The 10531-nt window shown below is 37.3% G+C and overlaps 1 pseudogene; it reads left to right on the top strand.

The window, feature by feature from the left end:
* The first annotated feature begins 2277 nt into the window (after positions 1-2277).
* LOC102499368 (eukaryotic translation initiation factor 3 subunit H pseudogene) lies at positions 2278-3333 on the top strand (annotated as a pseudogene).
* Positions 3334-10531: the final 7198 nt, after the last annotated feature.

Here is a 10531-nt window from a genome sequence, read left to right as displayed (position 1 = left end):
CACATGACTAGGGACCTTCTCTCAGTAGAGTGAACATCCATGGCACATGTGGTAAAATTCAAATAAAGTTGGGAGTTCAGTTCATAGTAATACCGCAATTTTAGTCTTTTCAGCTGGAAGAAAAGACTCAAGATTTCAGTCTATATATTTCAAAAGATACTTTCCTAGCCACAGTTGTGTCTGGACAAAGGAAAAAAGAAAGAAAGAAAGAAAGAAAGAAAGAAAGAAAGAAAGAAAGAAAGAAAGAAAGAAAGAAAGAAAGAAAGAAAGAAAGAAAGAAAGAAAGAAAGAAAGAGAGAGAGAGAGAGAGAGAGAAAGAAAGAAAGAAAGAAAGAAAGAAAGAAAGAAAGAAAGAAAGAAAGAAAGAAAGAAAGAAAGAAAGACAGGAAAAAGTCTCTGACGTTAACCTTCTCATCTTAAAATCTGTTTTTCTACCATTTTCACCAGTTGTTCTATAGTGTCTCCACAATTTATTTCTCTAGATGGGATTAAAAATATTTTTAAAAAAGAAAAATAAGAATATTATTGTTCAGAGGCCTTTTGAGTGAAAAAAATTCATATAGGAGGACAACACTTATCCCAATCAAAGGTAGTGAATATTGAGCAGTCTCTTGTCCATTGACTCCTTCCTAGAATGTCTATTTATAATAGAAACACATTTAATAAATATACATTTTTATTTATATAAATTAATGAGTAGGATGGGCTTGAAATGACCAAAACATACTTTTAAAAAGCAGGTCACATCTGTAACTATTGCTTTAGGAACTGTTTAGGTAAAGAAAATAACACTATATATATTTAAAAATAAATACAATACAAAATTCAAAGCAGAATGCCAATGAAGGGTTTATATTTTCAGGAATTGAATTCTCCTAAGAGAGAATTAGTGAAGTACTGAAAATTCTAAATTAGGTTCCTGTTACATGTAGAAAGCCATCTCTGGTATTCCCAATCTGCTGTTAAAGATAAACCCAATGAAATTTGCATTTTCAGCTTAGCTATATTATGCATGAAGTATAACACTTTTCTTAACTGTTAATAATCCATTTATAAAAAAGTAAATTAAAATATTTCAATGTACTGATATCATTTATATAACCTTTCTCTTGAATTATTTTTTTCTTTTTAAAAGCACAATTATAGCCAGTTAACATAAACTATCTCTGACACTTTGTTAATATGTTTACTCACCTCAAATAATTCAGTCTCATTAGTGACTATAACCATAAAATAGCCATAAATATCTGTAGGAATGGGTTTGTACTTTCAGTATTAAAGCCACATACATATAAAACCCAATACATTTCTATTTTTAGTCATATGTTTTATTGCTTAAAAGATAATTCTTTGTTCTTCTTCCTTCTCTCAGAATTTTGGCTCTAAAATTTAGTCATGACTGATAAGATGAAAACTCACACAAGTTGCTTCTTTTTTCTTTCTTCTTTGAAAACAAACTTTCAAACTGTCAGAAGGGTGGGACAAGTTGATGGCTATAAGAAAAAAAAAAAAAAAAGAAATAACAACAGCAATCCCTGACAGCTGCCAGCTAGGCTGCATTCCTTGATGAACATAAACAATTTCATCTAATGTCAATTTCATATACAATTAACCTACATCCTGATAAAATATGACAAAAAAACAAGGAGACTGCGCAACCACATTTCCTTTTCAGAGATAATTCGAAAGACTAATGATTCCTTAATAATGATAGACCTACTTTATTTCTACCACCTCCTAAATTAAAATTATTACTATAGTCAATCACCAAAGAGCCCCATTTTCTGACAATGCGATAAAGAACAGATACACAAATGACCCAGTGCAAACCTATAACAAGACCATATTAATCCCATATTACTGAGATTATTTTCCCCACAAAGTTTCCCTGTCGTAGCAAGTTAATACAATGAAGTTTGTTTGACTACAATTGTATTCTTGGTGGTCTTTGAACATTAGACTTTCATAAGACAATCATAAACATTGTACAAATATAATTGGGAAACAGAAGGTAGTAGTGTTGCTCTCTGATGTCCTTGTTAACTATTTGGTGGGCAGACACAGTGGAGTGTCATGTATTTGTGTGTGTGTTGATGATGATGGGTGGAAGGGCAAAAGAGAATTCCCTACCACGGATGAAGGCTAGGGTATACATACTATGGTTGGTATATGTGTCCCTAAAAGTCATGTATTAAAATCTCGTTATTATGATGGTCTTAAGATGGTAGAAACTGACTTCTGCTTCCGGTAACTCATGTTTCTCTTTCTTCCTGTCTGTCTGGAAATGTGGCGTCCTGCAAGAAAGGCACTGGCTCCTTTGCTACTTCTTCGAGTTCCACCACTGGTGCGGCAGGAAAAGGCAAGGGTAGAGGCAGCTCCGGAGATTCAGCGGCGAAGCAAGTGCAGATAGACGGCATGGCGGTATTAAAGATAATCAAACATTATCAAGAAGAAGGATAAAGAACTGAAATTGTTCAGGGGGTACTTTTGGATCTGGTTGTAGAAGATCAGCTTGAAATTACCAACTGCTTTCCATTTCCCCAACATACAGAGGATGATGCTGACATTGATGAAGTGCAGTATCAGATGGAGATAATGCGGAGCCTTTGCCACGTCAACATTGATGATCTCCTTGTGGTCTGGTACCAGTCCGTGTATTATGCATCCTTGGTCACTCGGGCACTCCTGGACTCCCAGTTCACTTACCAACATGCCATTGAACAATCTGTCGTTCTCATTTATGATCCCATAAAAACTGCCCAAGGATCTGTCTCACTAAAGATATACAGACTGACTTCTAAATTGATGGAAGTTTCTAAAGAGAGGGATTTTTCCGAAGAAGCATTGAAAAAGACAAATATCACCTTTGAATGCGTTTGAAGAAGTGGCAATTGTAATTAAAAATTCACATCTGATCAACATCCTAATGTGGGAGCTTGAGAAGAAGTCAGCTGACAAACATGAATTGCTCAATCTTGTTAGCAGCAATAATTTGGGGAAGGATCTGCAGTTGTTGATGGACAGAGTGGATTAAATGAGACAAGATATAGTTAAATATAACACATACATGAGGAATATTAGTAAACAGCAGCAGCAGAAATATTAGTATCAGCAGATCGCCAGCAGGAGAATATGCAGTGCTAGAGTTGGGGAGAACCCCCGCTCCCTGAGGAGGGTCTGTCCAAGCTCTTCAAGCCAATACAGCCCTCTGCCAGGATGAAGTAGCTGCTCACCACAGGCCAGATTAACACTTACTGCCAAAACATCAAGTTGACTGCCCAGAACCTAGGCAAACTCTCCACCACCCAGGCTCTTCAAGAATACAACAACTAAGAAAAGATGTCTTCAGAAGAGGAATTATCATGGACCCTTGAGATACTATCAAGGAAATCTGGGAGAAAATATATTTGCATATTGAAAAGCACAGAGAATTCGTTCAATGTCGTTGCCATCTTTGGCCATAATGCTTTCTAGCCAGTAGTAAAATAAAACAAAATTTTGACTGTTTATTAAAAAAAAAAATGGTAGAAACTTAATTCAACAGTGGTGTTAAAAGATAGTATTTTTGGTGATAATTAAGACCAGCTAAAGCCGTTATAGGTACCCATGATAGAATCCTGGTGACTTTATAAGAACAGGGAGAGAGGCCAGAGCTAACATATATTCTTGTCTTTTTGACTTGTGGTGCTTTGCACTGCCTCCAGACTCTGAAACAGTCTCCACCTGCAAAAAGGCTCTTACCAGATATGGCCACTCAAACTCGAATCTCCAAACATGTGAGCTGAATAAGCCTTTATTCTTTAATAATTACCCAGTCTGGGATATTTGGGAGATTGAGCTAATTTAGTTTTTTTTTTTCAGTTTATTTTCTTTTATCCACAAGAGAGAAAGAACTCACATATAAGCACATTAAAGTGAAAGGAAAAGAGAGAGAGAGTGGCAGGCAACCCCAACAGGTCACATTACCCTGGAATCCTCTTCCCATATTCCTCCAGGTTATTAACATCATGGGTGAGTGCTCCCTGGTGTGCTTTTAGGTCAACTCAAGGTCCAAACCCACAGTTGGCCAGTTCAGTATTCTACTGCCTGTGCCACCTCAGCTGGGCTATGATTAGTTTGGCTCTATTCCCCTCTCCTATATTGACTCTCACACAGCTGTTATTCTGAACATGACCCCTGACATATATTTTACAAAAATATTTTCCCATTCTGCAGTATTACACTTGCTTTTCTTCTAAGTGCATTAAAAACATCCCTTTGTTTGCCATTTAAGTTCTGAATCAGTTGAGAAAGACATGAATGGCACATATGTATATCAAAATAGGCATTTTATTACTGATAAAGACTAGGTTAGAGGTTGTGACTAAACATATGGCGAGATAGGATTGCTCATGCTCTTCTTTATTCACGTCTCCTAGCCTAAACTTTGAGATTCCCTAACCAGAGGGTGCATGCACTCCCTAGAAAGAGACAGGGAGAAAGAAAGCAAGAGAGTATCCCCCATTGAGAATGGTCATGCTGCAATCCCTTCTCCACCACTTCTCTATCCTTTGGGGATTTGAAGCACACACATACACACGCCCAGAGGGTTTTTCACGCCACTGGGGCCCAGACTCAGATTGTACAGTCAGCCATGTGGAATCCAGCTATGTAACCAGCAGGCCATAGGCTGGCCCCAGAAGGCTTCTTAAATTTAGGTCCCTATGTATGGCAACACGTGCAGTACATTCAGTAGCTCCCTCTAATATTCTCCAGAGATTTTACTCATTAAACCTTGGTGTGGTTATCTTCCTTAGAGAGATAAGGAGACTCTTTTTTTTTTTTTTAAGAGAGAGAGTTTTATTTTTTTATATATATAGGGTACATGTGCTCACAGAGAAACAAAAAGCAAGAAATCATCCCTCAGGGGGATGGCTGCACTGCAATCCCTTCTCCTCTCGGGATTTTGGGTATGCATGCACATGTGCCTGGCATGAGTTTTAAGCTCCAGGTCCAGGACTCAAACCACAGTCAACTACGTGGAAGTCCAGCAATGTAACCATTATTCCATTTGCTGGCCCCAAAGAGTCTTATTCCCATCTACACATAGCACTCATTCAATATCAACTGTTATTATTTTGTCAAAATTCTTTGTACCTCTGACAACTCATATAGGTTTTCTCCCATCAGAAGGCACTGGGATGGATAAAACAGTATATTTAATTAATTCCAATGTCATACTGTATTTGGAGCTAAACATCTAAATATATATACACGTAAATATATATATATATAGAAATAAAGATGTCCCAAGGTTAAATATAAACTCCTTCCATTATTAAATTTCTGAGAAATTTAAAATTCAAATACAATACCTTTACAGTTAAGTACACAGACTTTGAACCAGACTATATGATTTCAAGTCCCAGTCCTTAACACTTACTAGGTTTGCAATTCTAGGCAAGGCAATTAACCTCTTTGTGCCATGATTTTCTAATTGGACAAGTGGGAATAACAAAGAGATTTATGAGACTCATAACAACAACAGTGAGGGTTGTTGTGTGAATAAAATGAATAAAAAGATCTCAAAGATGTGTCTGACAAGAAATGCTTCATAAAAATATTATTCTTATAGTTATAATTTAAACTCAAATATCCTTGAAGTCTAAAATTACATTTAAGAGGAAAAATCACTCCTTGTCCTCAACTTATTTTGTTTGTTGTCAAATAATGAGGTGCTTTATCTCCAGATGCCTGCCTCATACTGTTTTTTTGTTGGAAAGGCTGTTGTTTCTTCAGAGTCCCTGAACTTAATTTATTCTAAGTCAAAGTTTCAGATCTGTCTCACTTCCCTCACCACCTTTATTGAGCTATAATTTATAAGTAATAATATTTATTCATTTTAATTATATAATTTGATAAGTTCTAAGACTGTATATAATCTTGTAGCCAGCACCCCTATCATGACATAGAACATTTCTATCACCCCAAAGGTTCCTTCATTCTCCATTTTAATCAATATTCTCTGCCCAAACCCTGAATCTTGGCAATAATAAATCTGCTTTCTTTTTTATTTTTTAGAGAGATTTTTGCTATAGGACGTGTGTGCTTGCTGCAAAGACAGAGATACAGAAAGAAGATATCGTCCCCCAAGGGGGATAGCTATGCCACAATCACTTCACCATTCACCTCTTGGGATCTTGGCCATGCACACACACACATGCCAGCATGAGCTTTAAGTTCCCAGGTCTAGGACTCGAAATGCAGTTGACTACATGGGAATCCAGTGACATAACCATTCCGCCATCTGCTGGTCCCAAATCTGCTTTCTATTAGTATAGTTCTGTGTTTTCTGAAATGTCATATAAATAGACATTGTCTTATCTCTGGCTTCATTCATATGGCAAAATGCTTTGGAGATTCATCCATTTTCTGTGTGGCTCAGTAGTTTCTTTCTTTTCATTACTAAATAGTAGTTCATTGTACACAATATATGGATTATTTTCCTTCATGAAAAAAATATAAAATGATATATTTTTCTCAGGTAATTGTAATGAAAATTAAAATCTTACAAAAATTCTGTCTGGCTATTCTGAGGGCTGCAGGGATCAATGTCTTGTCACACTTATAGCTCTTTTGTGAAAAATATTGAGTTTTCAGAAAAGTCATGGCATGTTGAGGAGAGCAGTTGGCGTGGTGGTTCAGGGTGCTGGATTCCCACATGGCTGACCATGGTTCAAGTTCCAGACTTGGCAGCTTGCTTTCTCACTTTCTCTCTCTCTCTCTCTCTCTCTTTCTCTCTCTCTCTCTCCTTCTCTGGTCAAGTTAAAATAAATAAATAAATAAAGCTAAATTTAAAAAAAGAAAAAAGAAAAGCCATGACATGTTATTTTTTGTTTTGTTTTGTTTTGTTTCCCCCCCGACAACCCAGTAGTCTTTGCCCCTAACATCAATATTTCTGCCTTCATTAAAACAAATGATGTGGTGGGTAAGGTAGCTGGATTCCACATGACTGACTTCAAAGTTTGAATTCTGGACCCCGCAGCTTAGAACACATACCAGATGTGTGTGTATGTGCTCAAAGTTCTAGAGGGAGGGGGACCAGCAGTTAGCGTAATGGCTGTGTCGCTGGACTCTCACATAGTCGACCGCGTCCCGGACCCGGTGGCTTAAAACTCACGCCGGGCGCATGTGCATGCGTGCCCAAGATCCCGAGAGGAGAATGGAGGAGAAGGGATTGCAGCGTGGCCATCCCCCCTGGGGAGTGATTTCTCGCTTTCTGTCTCTCTGTCTGTCTGGTGAGGGCACGCGCCCTATAGCAAAAACCTCTCCAAAAAAAGAAAAAGAAAAAAGGTCTAAAGGGAGGCAGACTGCAGAGTGGCCATTCCCCATAGGAGTACTTTCTCACTTTCCCTTTCTCTTGGTCTCTCTCCAACAAGTACACATGGTGTCCAACAATTGAAAATAAATAAGTTTTGATTCTCTCTATATGCCCATTTTATACTACTTACACAAAAGCATTCTGCACTTTACACCTCACTGCACCAGCTTTGAGTGCTTACAACCTCTTTGTTTATACAGATGCAGTTGCATTGTCAGCAATTCTCTCCCCTTCCCTGTCAATCTATCACATTCTTTCCTTCCTATTATTCTTCACAGCATAGTTGACATATCACCTCCCCTGTTAGGTCTTTTCTGGTCTCTTCGATCAGAATTAATTACTTTTTTTATGGTATCCCTAAAGCACCATATATATAAATCCACAATATCACTCATTTAATCATAATTTATGACCAGATTCAGGTATGTCTTTTTTATGGAAAAGACAGTGTTGTTCAACTTTGTTTCCCCAACTGTAAATTCAGTGCTCAGCACCAGATCAGACAGTCAATAAATGTTTGTTTAACAAAAAAAAAAAAAAGAAAAATAATAAATAAATGCCCGAAAGTGCCCTCCTGGTGATATACATGTCATAGATAATGTAAGTACGTGAACACAATCCACTGCTCTAATTGCCTGGAAATCTACTTCTATGCACTCCATCAGTTTTCAGTGGGACAGAGAAGACTGTTAATGCTCTGATAAATCTTGCCTACTTTTAAAGAAACAACTGCTCTCCACTGAATCGTACACTTAATTATTCAGAGTGCATAGTATTTCCTGTGACATGACTAGCAACAAGCTCCTGGCCCTTTAGACGGAAAGGAAGCATTCGTAATTAAAATGTGACCCAGGCTGTCTCCTGCTGCCAGATTTCCTTGAGTAGTCACTGCAGATGAAATTCTAATTATGACATTTGAAGAAATAAAATTCTCTAGGGAAAGCAGTCTCCAAAGACAGACTGTATGTCGACAGCTGTTGTGGAAATTACTTATTTTAACCTTTGCCATAAAAATTGTAAAATCAACCCAGCTCCTTCTCCGTTGCAGACATTTTGGGAGATGGATTTGTAGGTGTGTTCAGGGGATTAGCCTAAAGCCAAGACAGAATCATTTTGCAACAGAAGTTCCATTAAAGTTTCTTAAATTTCAGTGAACTTCTGTTCAGGAAGTCCTTTTAAATTCTGATGAGCTGACATTTGAATGTGTCTGTAGCAGATGGCTATCAGCTAAAAGAAGTACACAATATTTTATTCTTACTAGCTGAAACCAAGTTTGGAAGTTGTGATAGAAATTTTTAATTAAAATTCTTAAGCTTGGGTCATACACATCATATATTAAAAAGTGAAAATTCAGACTGAGTTAGACTCAAACTCAAGTTTTAGGTGTAATGTTTTTGTGACTTTCAACATTGCCAGTAGATGCACATTTCTCCAAGGTACCTATCCTATAGCCAGTTTATCCAACACTTATTTTTCTAGAAATCTCTATTTCAAGATTGATTCCTTTTGGTACATAGCTAGTCTATGCTGAATCTTTTATATTCTAAAGGATATTTAGAAGAATTGGTCAGGGTTTCCTGACTTATAGGGGTTTCACAACCCTGGTGGAAAGATAAATTTAATATACACAGATAATCACATGTTTAGCAGAAAAAGAAGCTTAAAAAACTTGCCAAATATCAGTATTTACAGATGATGAGCGAGGATGAAGATGGTAAGTTCTTTATCCAAAGATATATATCTAGTGTGAAGCAAATTTTATGATGTGCTTCTGTTAAAGTGCTCCTTCTATTGCAATGACATATATTTCAGTAGTTCTGCTTTTCTGAATGAACCCTGACATTTACAAAACCCAAGTTTTTAGAACATCACAGCCCACAGTCCTTCTGAAAAACACCTTTTTCCCATTTCCAATGGTGTTTTACTATACTAACGAAAGCCTAGATTTGGATGTACTACAGATGTTACAATTTTCTCTTCCAAAATGACCTTCTCACCAATGCAAAGAGTCAAGAAGCCTCATAAGCTTCTGCTTCACTCAACTGTGTCATCATCAACCATCAGTAAATAACTCCAGACAAGTAAAGTGCTAGCTGCTTCAGAGCTTGATGAATAGCTTTATGGGCTCCTTCTCACAGCTGTCATTGTTCTGACAGCATGATTGAATACAATTCTTGCACCATGTCGATGGGAGCTGCCCACGAAGGGCACCACATATTTCTGAGTTCTTCTGGTCACATGTTTCCAAGACAACATTACAATGTTCCTAACAGTGACCTATTACTCTAAGGAAAAAGTAAACTCTGATCTACTAGAAACACATTCTGTAAAAGAGTCATAATTCGTATCTTCAAATGGCATGCACATATATATCCCTGTTGAATTAGATAATATGCATCCTCTGAAATCTAATCACACCAAATGGTTGTTGAGCAACGTTTTAATTTATTCTAGTTAAGCACTTAAAAATTTAAGAAGGGGAGTACAGAATTAAACAACAGCTTCCTTTTAATTCAAAAGGTTATCTGTCAATCTTATCCTGTTTTTCCCTGCAGCTGTGTTAGGTCCTTATAGCTCAATCTTCTAGTGCCCTGCTTGCCCATAAACTCTTTTTGTGCTAATCTTGACATGTGCTGGAAATAGATCAGTACTCTCAAATTCTCACTACTCCCTTTCTGGTTGGGTCTGGTGTTAGATCTAACACCCACCAAGAGTCAGAATTCATTGTGCTAACAAAGGTTATTGTTATGACATTGTTTTTTGAGATAGCTTCACTAACAACAAATTCAGATTGACTGTCTCTGCAGAAAATCCCTGAGAAACTATTTGTCCTCTAAGTCAATGCTTTCTCCTTGGTTTCCTTTCACTGCTTTAATTCATAAGACCTAAGTGGTGTCCCAGTCCTTCTTCCTAACCCCTTGCTAAGTATTGCCTAGTACTCTTATTCCCTCTCAAGGACTATATGCTCTGCCTTGCCCAGACATATAGCTTGATCTAGTCTGTTCCATTACCACAGCAGAAGATATCTGAAACTAAGTGCTTTATTAAAATAGAAGTTTATTCAGATCACAGTTTGGAGATTGAAGATCCAGGAGCCAGTTCTGGTGGGGCCTTGCAGTGTCCCAAGGTAGCACATATTGAGGAAAAGAGAGCAAAGGGGCTGTGTCTATG

This window comes from Tupaia chinensis, unplaced genomic scaffold (genome assembly GCF_000334495.1).
Source record: "Tupaia chinensis unplaced genomic scaffold, TupChi_1.0 Scaffold000460_1, whole genome shotgun sequence".
NCBI classification, from domain to species: domain Eukaryota; kingdom Metazoa; phylum Chordata; class Mammalia; order Scandentia; family Tupaiidae; genus Tupaia; species Tupaia belangeri.
Note: the sequence above shows the minus strand (reverse complement) of the source record. Positions and strands in the feature narration are given on the sequence as shown.